The sequence below is a fragment of the Biomphalaria glabrata genome, chromosome 4 (genome assembly GCF_947242115.1).
Source record: "Biomphalaria glabrata chromosome 4, xgBioGlab47.1, whole genome shotgun sequence".
Taxonomy (NCBI): domain Eukaryota; kingdom Metazoa; phylum Mollusca; class Gastropoda; family Planorbidae; genus Biomphalaria; species Biomphalaria glabrata.
In genome coordinates, this window is record NC_074714.1 from 56,267,387 (window position 1) to 56,290,942 (window position 23,556).

At 37.8% G+C, this 23,556-nt stretch overlaps 1 protein-coding gene across 3 annotated transcripts in view; it reads left to right on the forward strand.

Moving 5' to 3' along the window:
* The window catches only part of LOC129925698 (potassium channel subfamily T member 2-like), an 82,931-nt gene that overhangs the window by 18,250 nt on the left and 41,125 nt on the right, over positions 1-23,556 (forward strand). The window contains exon 1 of one of the 3 annotated variants that reach the window (XR_008777406.1): positions 1,068-1,153. The exons of 1 other annotated variant lie outside the window; for it this stretch is intronic. The gene's annotated coding sequence lies outside the window, so the exon portion shown is untranslated. Of the gene's footprint in view, positions 1-1,067; positions 1,154-23,556 lie in introns of those variants that run through there. One more of the 3 variants, XR_008777401.1, reaches the window with a different exon arrangement.

Consider the following 23,556-nt stretch of genomic DNA (forward strand, 5'->3'; position numbering starts at 1 on the left):
ATATTCAAGTTGATTTTGTGTATTTCAGGTGGAAGAAAAGCCTGAGTTTCTTTAGCATAGCTAGACTCTTTATTAAGTTTTTCATCTGGTAGTTTCAGTGAAAAAAAAGTTATAATTGTACATTCAATGACTTCTCTGTTCTCATTTATATGTTGGAGGTTTCAGACAAGTAACCCCATACCTACGATGAACTGTGCAATGGTTTTCAGATCTGGTAGCTCTCCTAATAGTTTTTTCTCTATATAGGGCGCTATAGTGGTTTTTGGGACCAGTGTCTTATTCATTTAATGACTACTTTACACTATGAACATAGAGGTAGGTATTGGGAAAATACACAGATATATAACATTATTCTAGATGTGACTCTTTATTGCTTGTGATGTCACACTGTATTTATGTTGTAAACAATGCTGCTAACTACTGTCAGAATTATGTCTGTATTTTCAAAATTTAATGAAATATTTCTTGAAAAAAGACTATATTTTTTTACAGCCTCTATTAATTTGACATTGTTGATCTGTTCTTAGTCTGTTTTACACTCTCTTTACCAGCACACCCCATAGATTAAAGTAAAAAGTAAAGTAGTTCCCTTTTCAGATCATGTGTCTATAGAGCAGATAGATGATGTTAAGGTCATCAGTTTCTGTAGTCCATGATAAATGAGGGTATCGTGGCCAGCACAAAAATCAACTGCCATGTCAAATCAGTTTTCATTATATGCATTTAATTCTATTTTATTTTTGTTTGTAAAAAATGTTGGTATTTATTAAATTTTGACTAGCTTATTCTTGTATGGGGTGTAGTATGAGTAGTAAAGCACATGGCAACAAGCAACAGGTCTAGAGTTCCAATCCTGGTGAAAATTAGGATTTGAAGATCAGGATTTTTTAAGATGCCCTAAATATACCAAACTCTAATGGTTACTTGACTTTTGCTGGGGAAGTAAAGACAGTTGGTCTTTGTGCTGGCAACATGACTCATTAACCAATGGCCATAGACATCATCTGTGTCCAAAATATGCAAGATCCGAAATGGGTACCTTTACCTATTACTTCTTTATGTAATACCTTCAGGGTGCCAGAATGATCAGAGAATTTTTCGAAATGGCTATAGCTAAAAAAGCTTGTCTTTGATGAAGTAGATGCTGTAGGAAGTAAGTAATTGAATTCCTTTTTTAAAAAAATTAACTGCAAACACATATTACTGATGGGGGCGCAGTGTCTGAGTGGTTAAGTGCTCGGCTTCTGAACCTGTGGTCCTGGGTTCAAATGTCTGTGAAGACTGGGATTTTTATTCTTCTTCTTCTTTCTCATTGTTATGTTGGAGTGTTCATATGACTAGACCAATACAGAAGATGAACTGCGCAGTGGTTTCCAAATCAGGGAGCTCTGAGATTTTGAATTTCAGGATTTTTTGGGTGCCCCTTAGTCTACCCAGCTCTAATGGGTACCTGACATTAGTTTGGGAAAAGTAAAGGTACTTGGTTGTTGTGCTGGTTACATGACAGCCTCGTTAACCATGGGCCACAAAATCAGATGACCTTTACATTGCGTGCCCCATATATTGCAAAGTTTGAAAGGTTAACTTTACTGTGAATCAAGAGTGGGATTTTTTAATTTCAGGATTTTTGGAATTGATCTTTATTTCACCGAATTCTAATGTCTACTTGACTTTAGAATTTAGATGAAGAAAGCAAAGGAAGTTGCGCTTGTCACATAACACTCTCCTTAATTATCTGACATAAAAATGAGTGACCTTTACATCATCTGCGCCATGGTTACATATGCTAATGTTATATTAAATTAAAGATGTTCCTACTGTTATTACTGGTTGTTGACTAGTAGCACCATACTGCTGGTAGACAACTAAACCATTGTAGGAGTAATATATCTTAACTAATAAAACTTCAAATAACTTGAATAACTTTTGTGAACAAAACTAAATATAACTTTATTTCTAATATAGACAAAATAACTTGTGATCAAATGAAATAAATTTAGTAGACTTTAGTAATAATATCTTTTAAAAAAAACTAGCTCACTATAATAGCACAATCTTTCAGTCTCATGTTCTGGAGCCGTCTCCCCTAACTAACACCAAAGGATGGCAACACCACATATGTTGCATCATTCACAACCAATCGCTAATCTCTTCCCACCATCACCTATATAAACACACACACCATAACATCTACCAAATAAAAACAGTCTTAAAATACATGAGGTTCTGACCTCAAAATGGGGTGTAACAAGTTTGGATTTAGTGGACCTAAGAATAAATTGTTATATTGCAAGGTTAATTTATGTGGCTGATCAACAAAATATTATTTCACGAGGATACTAGAAAAAGGTGATGGATGTAAACTTGAAGTTATTTTTATGTTACTACAACTTTATATTTGTTAATCATTTTTTTTATTGATTATTAACATTTCATTCACTACTACTTTACACTCTGCATTCTTTCATGTCTGCACACATACATTTGAAGTGCTAAATCTATGAGTGTAAAGAAAGACACAAAGACATTCATTATCAGCTGTCAGCATATTTATTTGTATGGGGTAATTAATAAAATAAAAATAATATGTTTAAAAAAGTGGGATGTGTAACTGATTGGGATAAAACCACTTTGCTATCTATAGAAAGGGCTTGAGCTTTAAACCTTGCTACAGCTCAGTTGTGTTTGTTAAACATCTAAAGGCATAAAGGAAACCCTTTTTCCACCATGTTTCCACTAAAAGAGATTAGATCTTAATGCACTGAGCTTGTTATAAGCATGAAAGATGCCCTATACACAAAAAAATGTGAAAAAAAAAAATTGCTTGCAGTGAAAAGAATGAGTATGGGTGTTTATTTTGTATCACTTTAATTATTCCAAATTAGTACATTCAAATACTAAATTAGGACTCTTAAAATACAAAGTAGCAAATCTCTGTTTTGAAGACTATTAACCAACCACATTATAAAACATTTACAAATCTAACCATATGACTGTCAGTTGCAATAAAAACATTTATGTCTGCTATGCAGTTGTGTAGTTCAGTAGGGCTTAAAGCCATCAATCAGTTGTTTCCAACTTTCCTAGAACATAATAAAACTCTCCTAAAACAAAGAAGATATTACTATTTAAAGTATCACTTATCATCAACAGAAACAATTACACTTTTTTGTGTGAAAAAAAAATTAAGGGAAATTTTCCATGATAAATAACTTTTTTTTTACTGATTATATAATGCTACATTACCAACACCAGGCAAGGTTGATTCATCCAGCTGCACAGTCATAGAATTGGTCAGCTTGTGTGTGTGTGTGTGTACTGTATCGTTAGGAACTGTTTTGTCATTCGTATGTAAAAAGCCTTAGTGTTCTAAATAAGGTTATTACATTCTAAATAAGGTTATTACAATCATGTTGTTCCACTGCAAGTCTATGTCAGTGATCATAAAAATGTACAAAAAGCAATTCTTTTTATTAGAGAGTATGATACTATTTTAAAAGGGGTCAATCATTTTAACAAATCATTTGGGAGGTGTAATTGTTTATAATTAATTTTGTTCTTGTGGATGCCCGCTCCTTTCGATGTTTTTTCTATTTTTACGTATTAAATACTAATATCGTGGCTAGGTATAATTAGGATTATGGTCTCATTAAATAGAAATTTTAACAAGACAATCATGACAAGGATAAAAAAAAACATAAGAAGGCCCTATAACTACATTGCTTAGTTTATATAGTTCGTCCATCGTGGTTCGATAATGACCACTTTTGTCATCCTGAGGGCTTTGCACTGGGATTTGGTGCCTCCTCATGTGGCTGGTGAGACCTATGTGAGCCCGGAATGTTTGGCTGCACACCGGTCAGGTTATTCCAGCTGGAGCTAGTGTCATTGGTCTTGCTTTTCGTCTCTGGCGCTTTTCTTCTGCCAGCGCTGTTTTCTTTTCCTCAGCAGCCTCTGCGCCAGTTTTCACAGCGCGACGCCATGATGCTGTCATGTGCCTCTTGTCTCCCAGGTGGCTGGGTCTATGTTGAACGCCTTTAGAGAAGCTTTAAGGGTGTCCCTGAAGCGTTTTCTTTCTTCGCCTAGCAAGCGGTTTCCATCCCTTAATAAACATAGTGTGAAGAAACAAGTCCTTTTACGTTTAAAGTGTCTTTTAATTGTGGAACATTTTAACAAAACATATATACACGACAACGTTATAGACAGATACCCAACTTCACTCGCTGACTTTCTCTCTCTCCTCTTGTTTACACACTAGTCACTGCCCCCAAGTCCCCTACTTCTCGATACTCAACACTTGACCGTGTGTCACTGTTGACCACACAGTAACCGTGTCACCACACATAGCTTAGTTTAGGCTTTATTTAAAACATTTTTTTAAAATTTTTTCTAATTCTTTCATTTAAAATATTTTAAATAATGTCTTAATTATTTTTACAGAGGCCTACGACATTCTGTATATGACACTGACTAATAGTGATTGTTTTTATTTTTAATTTTTGTAGGTGTCAGGTCTTCGTTGATTTAATTATTGAATATTAATGTGTCTAGGTATTCAAAGTAATATTAATGGCAATGTGTGAATGTTATAATTACCTTATAACTTATTTACTTTTATTTCCCAAGCTCAGCCCAACAGACACACCATACACACCCAGCTGTACATAAACTAATAAACGATGTGTATGATTTTTAAGAATAAAACTAAACATTTAATCTAACGATATTGTAACGAATCTCTACTATCCAGGCTCTCTTCAAACTGCACCACACGACACAACGAACTAAAAGAACCTCACAACTCGGGGCTCCAAAGTAACAGTAACAGTTTCAAATACATTACAAACACTGTACGGTTGGCAACACCATTACACTGACTGTCCAAAAACCAAGCCTCTCTCCGGACTGACTTCACATACCGTGCTGTTTCTGACTTCTTTTTTTTTTTAATCCTCAGCATTTATTGATTTTCATCATTAGAGTTGGGCTTCATGCCTCTTTTGGTGGGCTTTTTCTTGCCTCTTTTCTTAGTCTTTTTGCCTCTTATTTTTTTTTTTTTTTTTCAATTTAAAAAAAAATGGTACGTGGTGTTCAGAGGTACAGGACAAAGAAAGTATTTATGGTAAAAAATTATAGAAATATGGAACATTTAAAATTCGGCAATACAATTTTTTTCCCCAATATATATATATATGTATAAAAAAGGTGATTGATGGATATTTACAGATGATAACATATATTTTCATTTAAATAAATGGTGACATTTTAGAAATACAAAATTACATATACAGCATAAAAAAGGTGACATGGTTATATACAGGAGGGTGAGGGGATTGTATGTACACATTGGTATATATTCTTTTTAAGAAGGTGGGAGCCTTTCTTTTTTTTCAAGCCATTAGAATGGCTGCCCTTATGTTGCACTTTGACCCGCTCTGTCACAATTTTTATCTACATTCTCTTGGGGCACAAGACTTTCTTCCGGGAGTTTTGATTAATTCTATTAGAGTTCCAGAAACGGGTCGCCGTGCTTTTTTTTTTTGGGCTTATATTTTAATTTTCTGGATATGGTGGTCGACCATATTTCTCAGTTCCTCCTCTAGTCTCTCCGCCGTCTTTTCTTTGCCTGTCATCCAGACTTTTGTCCTTGTCATCCAGACCAGTTGTCTGTATGTTGCGGCAATTATGTTGCCGAGGATGTCCGCCTCCCTCCTCCTGGCTGCCGGAATCTGGTTTGTCGTGATGGCCTGGCCACGTCCACCGGCACCCCAGTGCTCCCGGACAGTAGCCTTCCCAGGGTGTTTTTTGCTGCTTGGACGACGGGGCATCTTCCAGTTCTCCGGTCCTGCACATTTTGCACGCTTTCTTTGTGCCTTTTCTCTCCGAGGTCGGGGTCATGTTGAAGATCAAACGGTAGGCGACCTCCCGTGACCTCGGAGAGATGTGCTCGTTGTGCAGGTTTCTGAAGGCCAGTTGCCCCACGTTCTTGAGCCTCGAAGCCCGAATCTTAGTTGCGAGGTCTTGCAGTCCTATGCCTCCGTTATGTTTGTGTTGTATTAGTGCTGTATGTTTTACGTTTGCTATTGTGTTCTTAAAAATAAAGCTGCGAGTGGTTTTGTTTAGTGATGGTATGAACTGTGGTGGGGGTTCTGTTGTGGTTGCTTGATAGATGACTTTGGGGAGTATTAGTGTGTTGTATATGTGGGCTCTACCAAAGATTGTCATACCTATGTGTTTGTATTTATCTAGTGTCTTTTGTGCTCTTTGGATGAGTGTATCCCATGTTTCACTGTGTGGTATGTAGGGGTTTGGCGTCCACGTGATCCCGCATATCTTTAGGGTCTTACCGCCTTGTAGGCCTTCGGGGAAATCTTTTCTGTGTTTCCATTTGCCTACTCCATTATGGCGGATTTCCCTAAATTTATTTTGGAACCACTGGCTTGGCCTTATTTTTTAAAATGTTGTATTATGTTTGTTATGTCGTTTGTGTGTGTTATGAGGAAAGTGGTGTCGTCTGCGTGTGCTTGTATTTTGATGGTGGTTTGGTCGCCCGGGACTGCTAGGCCTTTTATTGTTGTGTCCTCCCTAATCTTTTGTAGGAGAGGTTCTATACATAATGTGTATAGTGTGGGGGAAAGGGGGCAGCCCTGTCTGATCGCTCCACAGGGAACGGGTTGGACAAGGTGTGGTTCACTAGTAAGCTGCTCTGTGGGTCAGCGTACATTAGCTTAATCCACTTTATTATTTTGTCTCCTATGTTGTTCCTTTCAAGAATTTTGAATAGGAAGTTGTGGTCTACTCTATCGAATGCCTTCTCCTGATCGTTGGTCAGAAGCGCTAGTTGTGTGTTTTTTTTTATGTCTGCGTATGTTATGATGTCGCGTATGCGGTGGTTCATTGTATCTATGTTTCTTCCTGATGTGCTGCAGTGTTGGTTTGGGTGTAGTAACGAGTGGAGGTGTGGTTGTAGTTTGTTTGCTAGTGTTTTGGCTAGGATTTTGTAGTCTGTGTGAGAAGGGAGATGGGTCTGTAGTTGTTTAGTAATGTTGGGTTGTTTTTGTCTTTCTCTAGTATAGTGATGTAAGCCTCACTGAAGAGATACGGAAGTTTGCCATTTTCTTGTGCATTATTAAAAATTATTAAAAGGATAGGGCCTATAAGGGGCAGAATGGCTTTGTAGAATTCCGCTGTTAGGCCGTCTGGTCCGGATGTTTTATCGTTTTGAAGGCTGTTGACTGCTTTCTCTATGTCGCGGAGTGTGAGTAGTGTGTCTATTGCGGTTTTGTCTTCTTTTAGTTGTTTGCAAAATTTTAGTGTTTCATTTTGTGCCTCTGCGTCTGTTTTTTCGTTCGTGTAAATGCTTTGGAAGTGTTGTTTGAATGCCTCAGCTATATTTTTAGTCTTCTTGTGTGTTGCCTAGTGTGTCTGTTATTTTCTCTATGTTGCCTTAGGAAGGCTTTGTTTGGCCCTTCTGTTATGTTTCTTTGTCTGCATCTTTTTTGTGCCTCTGTGTATTTATAGTCTACTAGTGTTAGTAGTTCTTGTTGTGTTGTCTCGATGTCGATTGAGTCTTCTTGTAGTGTTTGGAGTTTTTCTTTCAGATGTTTTTCTTGTTGTGTGCTTATTGTTTTGAGTGGCTATTATTACTGTTTGTTGTTTTATGCTTCGTTTAAGTAGTGCCCAAAGGTCTTCTGTGTTAGTGTTTGGGTCCGTTGTGTCGAAAGTGTTTTGTATTAAAGTTGTTAAGTTTTTAAGGTAATTTGTGTCTGTTAAAAGTGAGTTGTTGAATTTCCAGTGTGGTGATTGTTTCTGACTTCACCTCGTACTGGTCACATTGCGAGGTAACGTGAAGTGTCTTGACTCTAACACACTCTCTCTTATATAGGGTCCATAGGCCTTCTAGAATTGGATGGAAAGTCGCTTGACCTCTGGTTGATCACAATCGCCGTGACTTGTGTGCGTAATATTTACAACACGTGTACGGGTCTTTGCCGAACTGGCGTGTACTGTTTTTCTTCACGGTTGACCGCTCGTCTAGCGCTGGCCTGCGGCGATTTGCGTAGTCCAAAACACACACAGCACTACCCCCATCTGTCTCACCACTAGGTTTATAACAATATTTATACAATGAAAATTTCTTGTGATTAATGAAAATAATAAATGAATATAAATATATATAATGATATAGTTCAGATTAAATCTGTGGCATTTTACGTCTCGAGAGACGATCTTTTCTCTTTGCAACTTTTTGTGTGACTTAAGAGGCCAATCCTTGATACACAGCTACAATCGCAGGTTGGGCATATGTGATCACTAGGCGCCGTTGCGTTATCACCCTTCTTTCCGCTTCTGTAGTGTATGCCATCTGCAATCCGAGACCCTTCCTTTATGCTCTCTCTTAATGTATATCTATCCATTGCTACATTTTCCCAGCTGCTAGTGTCGATTTTTAAGAACTTCATGCCGCGTTTGTATAGTTCAATTAAATACTTCAATAGTATTTTATAGAAATAGTATTGACCTCATCAATATTCCATTCCAAGACAAAGATTCTGTAAACTGTTCAAGTAACATTACTATCTTCTAGCCAGGACGAATGTTCACCGACGATGAAGAATCTAAGTTCAGAGTAGTATCAAAACTGCCAACGTCACAACGTAAACCTAAAATTATCGCGGGTCCTATGAAAGTGCGAGGCGTACTGTTGTCGCATAAGTGCGGAGCCCACTGCGGTCACCTAAGGCCGGCCCTTCAAAATAGCAGCGTATGATCAGCCACATCGCCCCAATATCAATATATCTAATTTGAAATCTACTTAGTATCTAAAAATAATTTTAAGTCTTATTTTGGAGGCATGGTGGCTGAGTGGTAAAGCGCTTGGCTTCCGAACCGGATCCGGGGTTCGAATCCTGGTGAGTCCATCCAGCTGACATCAATTTTCTTAAGCAAGGTCTGAAAGGGGAATTTTTCTTTAAAAGTCTTATTTAAAAAAAAATAAAACCCTTAATGCTAATTATGAGAAGAAATTTTCAGGGATCAATCATTTAAACCAGGGGTGGGCAACATTTTTGAATCGAGGGCCGCATTAAGAAAACGTTTGGGAATGGCGGGCCGCATATATATATATATATATATATATATATATATATATATATATATATATATATATATATATATATCTTAGAAAGATAAGCTTGCTGTGTAGAATGTCTTTTAATTCATATATACACTGTATTACGATTTTTTAAAATTGCTGTTGTCTTTTTTATATCACAATATTCCCACAAATATACTGTTGTACTTAATGTGCAGTATTTTACTTCTTACACTCGTGCATAATGTTCCGGAACTGTGAAACTATCTTACTAGTTGTTACCCCTGTGTGTGTCTGCTGTCAAATTACAGTCAGTCAACATTGACCATTGATTATACTTGTTTAGTTTCCACAAAAAATGCTTGCTCACTGAATGAGACAATTTATGTTTCGGAAGTTAAATTTCGGGACGAGCGAAGCCTGCCTTTGTGGAGCATCACCAGGGAATGCTGACCATGTCCTTCAATGGTGCATACTAAATCAAGGGACCCGAACAAGACTCTCCTAAGACTATTCGGAGAACTGCCTGATCTGGAAACCACTACGTGGTTCATCTCAGATATAGGATTACTTGATCTGAACCCTTCAACATTTAAAATGAGAACGAAGAAGAAGAACTGATGTATGTGTACCCAAATAGTGTGAACAGCAGCAATGTTTTTTTTAAGTGTGGAAATACAGCTTCTGGCACCCATAATACTCCAGTGGTAGTGCTGACTGGAACTTCTCTCTGCTCTGGGGCTGAATTGGCTTCTCTTAATAAGTGTTGTACTTTTCATTTCACTAAAAATAGTTTCACCTTTCAGCAAAAGAAAATGACAAAACTATTTTTTTTTGCTCGCCTGTAGAAATGGGAAAGCCTTGTTTGAAAAGATTTAACATGCATTTACATTTCATATGTAAACAATCAATTGCAATAGAGAATATAGACAACATGAAATTTTGTCTTCCACTTCATTAGAAATATTTGTAACAAAGTCACAGTCAATGTCCTTCAAGTAACAAAACAATTTCATCCTTGAGATTTTATGTTCTTCTCCTTGGCCTTGCCCATGCTTAGCTAGCGGATACATTGGATTATTTATCAGAATTACCCGTGGTTAGCTCCCCTTGCTCCACTTCGTTCTATTGTTTCTTTCGGTTCTATATCTGAAATTATACTTTATATGCAGCTTTGTGCAAACTTTCCTGATTCAAGTTTATGGTTCTCAGTCAAAGATCGCGCTCCATCAGTTGTTACACTTACGATCTTGTTCCAAGCCTACCGAACACTCAAGACATTTTGTCTTGAATTGATTGTATTGATGTATAGCCAATAAGCGAAATATTCGTTTACTGAAAACGTTTTATAATAATTTATATACATATATTTTTTTAAATATTTGCATTTTTATATCTATATACTGTGGGCACACCTGATTTCTGTAGGTGTCGGCGGGCCGCATAAAACACCTCGGCGGGTCGCAATTTGCCCACCCCTGTTTTAAACGATAATAAATGTAAAGCGTGCTAGGAAACATCACAATTATATGCGACTGCACACTAGGCAGACCATATGGGAGCAACACTAAGTCATTTTGTGTCAACCTGGTTTAAAAAGTGTATGTTCTTTCGAAGAGCTTTGATCTATATATATTTTAATTTAATATTTTAATTAATAGTGTAAAAAAAACAACAGCACTTCTATTGGTTCGACGCGTTCGTTTTCTGTGGCGTGCTCGCCCGATTTCCACGCAAGGGACCGCTTCGTCCTTCACTCTCAGTTTTGTCACGCACAGATTGAAAACTAGGTCACTTAAAGTATCGTCAAGTGGAGCCAAGAATTAAAGTCGGCAAGGTTAGAGTTTACGCACCGGTAGTAAAAGAAAAGGAAAGCTTATGAAAGCTATAGCATCTACATTTCCAAAGTTTTGAAACAAGAGCACTGTGACACTAGGTATCTCCTCAAAAGCCATATCTCTACCATGAACCCAATGAACTCTTTGGGCGCCCCACCACTGAAGCTAACAGTTTAGCTCACTACAACAAACACATCACCACCACTGAAGCTAACAGTTTAGCTCACTACAACAAACACATCACCACCACTGAAGCTAACAGTTTAGCTCACTACAACAAACACATCACCACCACTGAAGCTAACAGTTTAGCTCACTACAATAAACACATCACCACCACTGAAGCTAACAGTTGAGCTCACTACAACAAACACATCACCACCACTGAAGCTAACAGTTTAGCTCACTACAACAAACACATCACCACCACTGAAGCTAACAGTTTAGCTCACTACAACAAACACATCACCACCACTGAAGCTAACAGTTTAGCTCACTACAATAAACACATCACCACCACTGAAGCTAACAGTTGAGCTCACTACAACAAACACATCACCACCACTGAAGCTAACAGTTGAGCTCACTACAACAAACACATCACCACCACTGAAGCTAACAGTTGAGCTCACTACAACAAACACATCACCACCACTGAAGCTAACAGTTGAGCTCACTACAACAAACACATCACCACCACTGAAGCTAACAGTTGAGCTCACTACAACAAACACATCACCACCACTGAAGCTAACAGTTGAGCTCACTACAACAAACACATCACCACCACTGAAGCTAACAGTTTAGCTCACTACAACAAACGCATCACCATCACTTCTCTGAGATTCAGACTGCCGCCCGTCTCCTTCTTCCTGGTGAGTTGGCCGAGCACGCTGTCAGTGAGGGTACCAAGACCATCACCAAGTGCACCAAATGTTGATAAAAAAATGTATAGCCACTTCGATGTCTTTGTTAAAAGATGGGAGGTCAACTTTTTTTTTTTAAAGCTTATATCAACTCACTCTGTCTGCCTGGTAAAATGTTTTGTACACTTTATTTCTCACATATGTTTCCAATCGCACACAATTATTATTATCTTCTTATCTTATATAATACAGACGTTAATTCAAAAAAGAAGATGATTACGTCCAACGCGTCATGCATTTAGTCATGCATGACTTAAATTCTGCCAAGTCACTGTTTTTCCTATTAATATTAAGTCTAGAAAAATCTAGATCTATTACAAGTTGGATTACATAACTAATACAAAACAATTGATACAATTATTCTAAATATAAGCTTTATTTTTTTTAAAGTGATATTTTTTTTCTTTTTCTTGTTATGTGATACTTTCCCACTCCAACATGAATTAGGTCAATGTCATCATCTTCCTTATTTCCCGCGTTTAGCACAGGTTAAATCACGTGACAATAACACATGTCTAGTCTACAGGGTATTAAGGTCAACGTCTTCTCCCTTTTTTTTTAGCGGCCCCCGAAAAGGGAAACGACTCTATTAGTTTTATGTGGTTTGTCTGTCCGTCCACGTTCACATTTAGCTTCACCTTTACTTTCACCTATTCCTTGGTCTGCTGGACCGTTGGGGCACCACACAGGATCTGTCAACTTTCTTTTTCCAATCTTCTCTGTCATTAGCTTTTGATAGAATTTTATTCTGATATTCTTTCTGAAAATATTGAAATCTGCCTTTTTACCTGCCTGGGTAGACCACTTCGGGTGCTGATTTTGAGTTTGTGTTTCCATACCAACTGTCTTTGTAACCTTGTTTAAAATAACTTTGTAATTGTTACACTTTTTGAAATGGTAATACACATTCCTCAATGTTTCATCTAGACTCGGGCAGCTAATTGTCTCCTCTAACACAGTTTTTCCAAAGTGTGGATGCAGAAAGAGTTTGAACGGAATGCGCGTTGCATTGCATTATTTATGATGTTTTAAAATACTTATTTATTTCGTTCCTTTAATACATTAAAAGTCAATAACGTTTCAATCACATTTTATTTGATGTATTACAACTAAAACACCGAATATAGAAAGAAGAATGTGAAGATGAGAATGTAGAGATGAAAATGTAGAGATAAGAATGTTAATATGAGAATGTGAATATAATAATGTGGAGATGAAAGTGTGAAGAGAAGAAAGTTAATGTGGGAATGCGAAGAAATTTGGAGATAAGATTGTGGAGAAAAATGACAGCTGCACCTGCACAAAATTGAAACAACTTGAAAAGACAAAGGCATAGCCCTCGACACTAAATTCAGACCCTGGTCACTGCCACATTCTTATGTGTGTGAATCATGGACACTGACTGTGGAACTAGAGAGGAAGATCCTAGCAATGAAATTTACATGATATATATTTAATATATGAGGATCCTAGACATCCCATACGAAGTCAGCATCACAAAGGAACAGATAAGAATTAAGATCACAACGGAGATTGGACCCCAAGACGACCTGCTAACAACTGTCAAAAAACTCAAACTAAAACTTTATGGCCAAATCACAAGGCCTCATTTCTTGCAAAGACCTTCCTTCATTAAACAGCACCAGAATAAAGAGGCAGACGGAGAAAGCGATGGGACTCTGGGAGGACAACGTAAATGAATGGACGGGCCTGTAATTGGAAGAGATTCTATCCAAGGCAAAAGATAGAGAGGAATGGAGAAAGATGGTCGACAGATCATGTGTGGTATCCCAGCGGTTTAACAGTCTAGGGGCACGTGTACTGCTTGGTCTCTTCAATTATTAATTTCTGTACTGCTTCTCTTATTTCATCACAAAACCAAAACATAAATATGTTCATGTGTTCGTATCGGTGTATGTGTGTGTGTGTGTGTATTTGTGTTTATGCGCATGTGAATGATGATCCTATACGATCAAATGTTTCAATTCAAGTCGCTATGTTGACATGTGTATTTTGGGTCGTGTTTTTTTTTTATCTTGTGCTATAGCTTAAGATTTTAGTATATGCCTATGAGTTTCACTTGCGTGGCTAGTATTTAGAAACTAGCTGTGTTGTTTTTCATTAAACTCTAAAAAAGGTGACTAGTCACGCTCTATTAGTTCACATAGCACTTAACTCAATGTTTCTTATACTGTATCCGGGGACGTCAAGATTCGGCATGACGAAAGGATTTCCACACAACATGAACACTGTATACAATTTAAAACGAATTCTTTTCTAGAAGCCAGTTTATCCAATATGATAATTTCAGCAACTATCGACTCGCCCCTCACTACTTGATATATATCTATATATAAATATTTAAAAATGCTCCGCGACAGAGATGTCTTACTTAGCACGAAGATGATCTTTAAAAACATCACGCCCATTATCCGTGTGCTATATATACCTACTTTTTACCTAGAATGTTCCTCGAATAATACTATTAACCATGGCTGCCTCTTTATTACTAGATTATTTTGTTTTACTGAGATGAATAGTGCGTTGTAAAAGAAAACTCATTAATATTGACCTTTTTTTATATACTTTCTTCTTATTACGAAAAAAAAAAGGTGTAAAAACTAGGAGAAAGAATTTCTGAATCTGTTAACACCACAATACGCTGAGCGCCGGGACCCGGCCTCGAAATCAGACCGCTTGCCGGCTTGAGCAGAAACCCGCCGAGTGTTCAATTCTATCTCCAGTAAGAACTTTATACAACGCTTAAAATTAAGTAGCCAACACTATAAAAAAAAAAACACCAAAGACAACGGACTCGTTTTAGTAAAATTTCATTAGGCCCAATGTAATCTTGGATTCTAAACATAGCATTAAATTAGTAAAAATGAAAAGTGAAACTTATTTGCGTTTTACTTATGACCAACTTTTTTCTCACGGACCTACTGCGGGAGCCTACATCACTCCTCTAGGTCCCCAGCTTCTAAGAGAGTCTCGAACGGAAATTTTATCATGTACGGGTCGCCACCAGGAAATGCCTTAACCTGTTTTAGGCCTATTTCAAGTCAATGTATAATGACTTGTACTTAGGATTATTTATTTTAAGACTAAGACTAAGACTGCTTTATTGATCCTTACGGAAATTTGTTGTGATTACAAGGACTCTTTTCTCATATAAAGACAACACAACAGAAAAATACACATAAATACAACAGACAACATAAAGAGTTCATTCAGCGACTACACACAGGTATCGTGGTGCATTTCATGTTCCCTGATCAATGAGTGGCGGTGATAGAGTCTGACCGAGCGTGACCTCCGTGTCGAAGGCGCCGGACCGCGTGAGGTACGAACGAGTTTTTGTACCGCTCCGTTCTTGTTTTGATTGACAGCAGTCGCCCACTTCGCGACGACCTGACGTAGTTCTGATGGAGCGGGTGGCCGTTGTCTTCCAAGATTTTTTCGATTTTTCTTAGGCACTTTTGTTCAAAAAGTTCCTTTAAATGTGGTAATGTTGTGAGTGTAATTTTTGATGTTTTCTAGACGTCGCAACAGTTTAGATGAGGCGTTGCCTTGCCAACAAGTTATTCCGTATGTTAGCAGATTTTGTATAGTCGCGCCGTAAAAAGTCTCAAGGATCTTCTTGTTTAGTTTAAAGCTATTGAGTTTGTATAGAAAAAAAGAGTCGATGGGGTGTTTTCTTTGTCAGTTCCAAGGTGGTCTTCCCATGAAAGCTTGTTGTTGATGATAACGCCTAGATATTTATATGCCTTTACTTATTCTATAGATGTAGTGTTTATTTGCAGTTCACGTATAGTTTGTTTTTTCTTTCTAAAATCTATTAGTTCTTTAGTTTTTGTTACATTCAGTTCTAGAAAGTTGTCGGTGCACCAGTTTGTAAACTCTTCTATCGAGTTTCGATACTGAGTTTCGTCTCCTGAAATAAAACTGACTATGGCAGTATCATCAGCGAATTTCATGAGTTTAAATTGAGTCATAGATGCTTCTTATGTCATTAGTGTAAAGAGTGTATAGTACAGGAGAAAGTACACAACCTTGTGGAGCACCCGTACATAGTACTCGAGTTGGGGATTTTGTGTTGTTGACTTTAACATACTGGGCCGTTGGGTTAAAAAGTTTAGAACCCATGCTTGTAAGTAAGGGCTTACATTTAAGTTACACAGTTTTATATCAATTGAAGAAAAATATTCAAGGCTGAGTTGCTTCATTTTGTCCTAGAGGTGTGTTTGACAAATTTATAGGCACTTCCGAATCCAGCGTATGTTAGATGATTATGGACAAAATGCACATCTCTCCAAAATACAATCGTGATAATCATTATCATTAGTTTACGAAAAGTTGAAAACGGCCCACCGTCAAAGGCTTTTGTGTTTCGAGTCACTATATTCTGAAACTATCGGTCCATTTAGGAATAAATAAATAAAAAAGACAGTAAAGGTACAAAAGGAGTAAATGATTATGGGAATATTAATTCTGAAAAGACACGAATATAATGCTCTTTAAAAGAAAACAATATATGCAACGCATTAAAGAATGCATGATTTTGAAAAGCAACCTAAGCAATCCTTTATAGAATAAATTATTATCGGCAATCTCTCGCTTTGAAAGGATTCACAAATAGGTTCTCTCTCTCACTCACACACTCACACACACACAAAATGTATTTGTACCAATTAAGACAGGCAATTTCAAAATTTGAGTGAAATAGAAAATAAAACCCTTGAAATTGTGAAAGAGAGAGAGAGAGAGCTTGGTCTTGGGCTGTCTCCTCCCACATACTTTGGTCGATTAACTCATTAATATATGTAAGACGTATATATTTTCTGTGTTGAAGATACATCTTTAACTTTTAGATAGAGAGAACAGATATCTCTTGGCAGATCAAAGTGGCAACTTAACAGCCCTGGAAATGGTGGGAGATTCTACGGTTCTCAACCTTTTATGCTCGGCGACACTTTTTACAATCCCCCACTTAGCCGCGACCCCCCCTCCCCCGCACACACACAGCAATTGAAGAATAGACAATAACAATCCATTTTTTCAATGGTCTTTGGCGACCCCTGGCAAATTGTCAATCGACCCCCAAGAGGGTCGCGACCCACAGGTTGTGAACCCCTGTTCTACCACATTGAATCTCAGCTGTAGGGCAGTATATGCACCAAAGTTATCTGTAGAGACACGATTCTATAGTTTCCAAAATATAATGAGTACTCATTTATATGGAACATCTTCACTTCTCTCGACTAATTAGTTCCCCTACAAAGTTGACCTTTCGTTCTTCTTGCCAGTAAAAACAAATGAATAGATATTCGCACTTGTGAGTGGAGTTAATGTTCTGAAATCTAATATATCAGGTCCAATCGATCAATACAAAAACTAGGCATTATAAATATATTTATTTATGGCTGTGTAACGCCCAACTTTCGTAAAAGGGAAATAACTGCTTTTTTGTTTACAGCAACTCTTCCCCCCTCCCGCCTTTTTCTCATTTCTTTTTTCCTTCTGTCTAAAATAAAATCTTTGCTTAGCATTTGCTTCCACCAATAGGACAATTCGATTGAGACCTCTTGTCACTAGGCGCGACTATTTCAACTGGTCGTTGTGTAAGTTATATGACAGCAATAGAAAAACAACCGTAGGCGGTAAAAAAAAAAGCCGCCGACTACGCTTTGTAGGCGCGGTGGCTGAGTGGTAAAGCTTGTCTTCCGAACCATGGTCTGGGGGTTCGAATCCTGCTGAAGGCTGGGATTTTTAATTTCGTAATTTTCGGGTGCCTCTGAGTCCACCCAGCTCTAATGGGCACCTTACATTAGTTGGGGAAAAGTAAAGGCGGTTGGTTGTTGTTCTGTCCACATGACACCCTAGTTAACCGGAGGCCTCAGAAACAGATGACCTTTACATCATCTGCCCCATAGACTACAAGGTCTGAAAGAGGAACTTTACTATGCTTTGTCCCCAAAGTGAAGCAGCAATTATACATAAAACACTGAACCATAATCTTCAAATACAAAAACAAATTTAATAAAATACTCAGAAAGACACAAAGATAAATGCACATTCGTCGTCCCATATGCTAGGACAAATTTGTACAAATGCTCCTTCTTCCCTAGCGCTATTAGAGCATGGAATGGGTTGCCTAAGCTAGCCAGGAAAACTAGTGACTTGGCAGAATATAAGTCATTGGTTAATATGCATGACTGAATGCATGACGCGTAGGACGTGATCATGTTATTTGGTGAAGTAACGTCTGTATTATATAAGATAAGATAAGTACCCAGGTCATCCTGGCTCTTTGGGGACCAGGTCTCCTGGTCACTTGACAATAAAATAAATAAATAAATAAAACAAAACAACGTGTACACACACTCGTATGTGTGGATGTGTAGCAGAACAACTGGTCAAATACAGTCCTGACCTGACTTTGGAATGTTGACCCCAACTGACCTCTTATCCTTGGCTTAAAACAAACAACGATTCTTAGCATACATGTAGGATGGCTGCCTGGTCGCACGCTATGCGCGCTAGACTGTTGTTAGGACTTGTCCATGGTCGCAGGTTCATACACTGCTAGCTCCCATCCCCCATCGTCCTGCGAGAGGTTAGGAATAGGAAGTAAATTATTTTCAATTCTGGAGGAACATCCGAAACATGTACAACATTAATGTCAAACATGGCAGCCCCCCCCCTTCCCCCTTTTAAAAAAAAATAATACAAAAAAATTGGGAAAATGAAACGTGCTTATATCAATTTTCTTTAATTTTTCAATGAAAACTTCTATCATGGATTTTAAGCAGAAACTTTTATATAATTATAAATAATAAACAATTATTTAAAAAAAAAGACAAACACGGAAACGAACATAAGACTCGAGTTTCAATAAAAGGAAATGTAAAGAAGATATTAGTTTAGTCATTTGATGGAGGTGAGCTACAGAGAGTCAGAGAGAGAGAGAGAGAGAGGGGAAACTGGAAAGATTGCAAAATTTGTTATCATCGGATGACTGCTCTTAGCTTCGTACACTGGTTTATATGTGTTTTTATTATAAACTTATTCATTTATTGAGTGAAATAGGGGCATGTCACTCAAGGTCGAGACTCTCACTCTTTCCATGTAACCATTGCGCCTAATAAGTAATACAAAAGTCTTAAAAAAACAAAACACAACAATAATTATAGATACTTTAGAATTACTTTATATAGATTAAAGCAAATGTCTTTCAATCACTTCACTTAACCGCTCGTCGGCTTTTATGCAAATACAACGTACGATGTGTTATTAAATGTGTAGAACATCGCAGGTCTTTTCATAGCAATGACAGAGCAAGCACTTATTTATGACTTAAGGCAACTCTACACATTTGTCGTTAGGTGAGTTTATAGCTCAAGAAAAAAAAAGATATTTATCGAATGTTTCCTTAAAATTAAAAAATGTATTACATCCTAGCCCCAAATTCTCTCATGGCGGCGGGCGACACGGACCACCTAGGTGACAGTACGAAGTTTACGCGACCAGAAACATGTTTTGCTTATTATTCTTTAATGAGCTGCTTAGGGAAACAGTAGGCCTATTCAGAATACGCTGTCTGATTTATCTGTGGCATTTTATGTCTCGGTAGGTCGTGTGGTGAACACTTTGCCAATCCTTAACACACAGCTGCGGTCACAAGTTGAGCATCTGTAGTCACCAGACGCTAGAGCACTTTCACCCTTTTTTTCTACCCGGTGTATAAAAACAACAATCTATTCACCCTAGTCTAATACATCGTTTGTTCCCTTGTCTATTAACTAAGGCACCTGGCGTCTGCGCTTTTGATATTTTGTTTCGGCAATGTTTCAGCAAAAATATCACGTTGTTTTGATATGGAGAGAGACCTCTTATTAGCATTTGGATCTAAGGTCTCATCTTTTTCATCGAGATACATGTTGAAGCGCCTCTAGCTTTTGTAAAACAAACAAGCAAACTAATTTAAAAAATACTTTTAAAAAATTTACTTAGAGGAAGCACTGCACAATCACTGCTACATCTATCAAAAATGCAAGGCTTGCCTATCCATTTTCAATATAAAACAAAATTTATTACTTACCACTAATTGATAAACTAACTGGTTATTATTTTTTAATTGATTCATGTATTGTCTTCGATCAATATTACTAACAACAATTGTGCAAATGTGCCACTTGATTCGAGAATGGGAAAAGGGAGAAAATCGTAAAATAATTCTTCCAGACAGACAGACGGAGTGAGTTAATATAAGCTTTGTAAAAAGACGTTTGGCAATAGTCCTGCTGCTTCTTTTTGTCAATGTCTACCCGTATATTTGAACACAATGAACTAAGATATAAGTATCTAATAATAATAAGGCTTGTCTTCGAGTCCGAAGATTAGTGAGGTGTGCAGTATTTCAAGTGGCTGCGCAGCCCCAGCTGTGACCTACATATTTTACCACATCCAAGGCAAGCATAACCATTGTCCGCAGTTGGTCGATTTAGATTTTCTTTTCGTTGTCTGCGTTTGTCCTCGGCATCAGATCTTCTTTTGGTCTCAAATGTGTATCCCGCGGCCTTCGTGAGTGACCTCCAGCTGTCTCGTTCTGAGGCCGCATGCAACCAGGTGCTCTCTTCTATGTCAGCCAAGGAAAGTTGACGCCTAAGCTGGTCTTTGATGCGTTTCCGTGGGGCGCCTCTGTTACGTAAACCACCTTTTAGCTCACCAAAAAAGACTGCCTTTGGCATACGTTCGTCTCAAATAAGGGATACGTGCCCTACCCAGCGTAATTGCCGCGCCATAAGAAGTCTCTCTATACTGTCCATACCGGCGTTCGCAAGGACAGTATCTAAGTATTCTATTTATAATCATCATCATCTGTTCCTTGAATTTAGTCGTAGAGGTGCTGTGACAGCTCGCATAACAAAACCCTCCACTTTTTAAGGTCAGCAGTGGTTCTTAGCAGGATATGAAGGGAGAGGCCGGTCCATTTATTAGTATAAAAAAATATTTGAGATGCCTGTTTAGATTTCTACTTCTTTTTATTTATTTATTTTTCAATTTTTACTGTGAGCTTTATTGTCAATAAAATGTGGAGGTAGGTCAAAAGTTGAAACTAGGTAAAAGGCACAAGTATTTCAAGCTCAAATTTCGCAAATAAAAGTATGGCTGATGTTACAAACTGTGTTTGCTTATTGTAATGGTTCGGATAAATGTATAGTTTTTTCTCTACTATGGCTTGCACGAGATAGTGAGATTGTGACCAACAGATCCACGTGAATGTGTGTAGGTATAGATGAGATGTAGGAATTTTTAAGTTGGTTGGTGACTGGGCTCCGAGAGAGTGAGAGTACGGATATTGTCAGAGTCGCAGACTAAAGTTAGAGAGAGAGTTAGTGGAGAGTTTTGAGAGTAGAAAAGTTTTTTCCTATCGTAGATAGTCCATGTTGGGCGATGTATTTTTGTTGAATTGATCTGATGATCCACAAACGTACTAGCAAACAATGTGTATAGTCAATAAAGTGTTTCATTAATTATAAAGTTCTGAGTTGTGTCTCTTTGGAGCGTATGTTAATCCTCCAATATTACATAAGATGTTCCAGTCGTCAAGAGACTAAACTAGGGTTTGGAGTTGCTCGCCAGTGATCCAACCCTCTAAACGACTTTCACATCCAGCAGGGGCAACCTCCCATGTATCTTTGTGTCTCACTGCTCTATTTTGTGTCTGTTCCAGTTTTTTAATGTTTTCTTGAGTTGAGGGGGTCCCAAACGGAGGATGCATATTCTATTATTGGGTTTGATCACATAATGACATTTGTTTCACTATTTTTGTTTGCCCAATGACTAATGGGAATGTTCAGTTCATTATATTATTTGAACATTAAGTAGGAATCAATTTAAAAAAAAAATTATTTGTAGCTTTCTATTGCAAAAGTTAAATTTATTCACTGTGGTGTCAGCACTGACGGATGTCACCTGGTGAGGTACCTCCGCCCCCCCCCCTAGCTACGTCACTTGCTATGTAACTATTAATACATAAACCATTCATCTCACAAGTGAATCACCCATTCCATCAAATGATAGCATAACTTCACACCGTAAAACGACACGAGAGCATTTACATAATAGAGGTTTCCAACTTCCCATAATTCAATAGTTATCCAACCTCAGTGCTGTGTTTAGAATTGAAAAGTCCCTGATCTATTTGAGATGCCAGAGGCCCGTAAGCTAGGCATCACTGCCATAATTAGTATCTCCAGCCATCCCCCATTCACACACCAATGAACTAGTAAAGTTCCACTTTCAGACCTTGCGATCTATAGGGCAGATCGATGTAATGGCCATCTGTTTCTGTGGCCTACGATTAAAGAGGGTGTCATGTGGCCAGCACAACGACCAACCACTTTTAAGTTTCCCAAACTAATGTCAGGTACCCTCTAGAGCTTATTGGACAACATCCCGAAATTAAGAATCCCAGTCTTTACCAGGATTTGAACCCGTGACGCCCGGTTCGGAAGCCAAGCGCTATACCACTCAGCAGGCCTCCTCCGAATGATCTCAAAAAGAAATAAACTGTTAATGCAACCAAAGATTCATTCTTCTCATGACAGTGCTGCAATATTATCTCCTTTCACTTCGCATCATGTAAATCTAATTATGAAGATAACGTAAACATTGTTCCCACGCCAGGCCACGGATTTTTTTCCCTGTCTTCTGCTTGACTGATGCATAGATATAGGGTCACATGTCACGCTCTTCAGGATAAGAAATCATATAAATATATTTCACACTGATCTTAGTATTCAATTCAAATGTCTGGCATAATAATTAAAATACCGGGAATTCTCGATGTCACGTCTTGGGCGGGGGTTGGGTATGAAAAAAAAAAACAATGTTTCGAGAGTCAACACATCTTAAACACAGACCTATTCTAAAGTTATGGTTTTGAAACTCTCGGACGAAGAATTATTATTATGAAGGGAAATAGAAAAGTTATATGTAAATCTAGTTTGTTATACACGGTAGTAAAGATAGTTCCCCTGTAATAGACTAAAACAACACACGCTTCAATAAACACAATGATTTTATTCGTCCTTATTTATGCTCTATACTCCAGCCACTTGTTCTCTATACTCTGACTTCCTTTTACACACAGTCCCTGACACACTGCTGTTCACTCAAGCATGAACACTCAAGGTCCACTGGTCATTTCATACACAGGCACACACACTGCACTACCAGCCACGCAAAACACATACACTTACTATCACATCTCCCTCCTTAAAAGCTTTGAGATATCAATTGACTATACAAATGATTTCTGTCTCACTATAAACAACTGGATACATGTTTAACACACAGAATGTTCAATTGTTAATATTATCAATAGTAACAATATAAATTATAAAATGTGTAGTAAAAAAACAACAACAACAGTCTAGGTTTACAAATAGACATTAATTATATACAAATTGCATAATAATAAAAAGATATACATGTATCTAATTATCTGCGTCAGGGTAACGTACTGGTGGCCGAACTTGCCTACCATATCGAGTTATTACAGGCGGCGGATTGGTAGTGTTAGTCTGTTCCTGTTGCACATTTGTATCGCTCACGTTCTCTGGCTGTGTGGTTTGACCATTAATGACTGTCTCTGGGGTGTCCATTTCAAAAATATCAGGCATGACCCTTG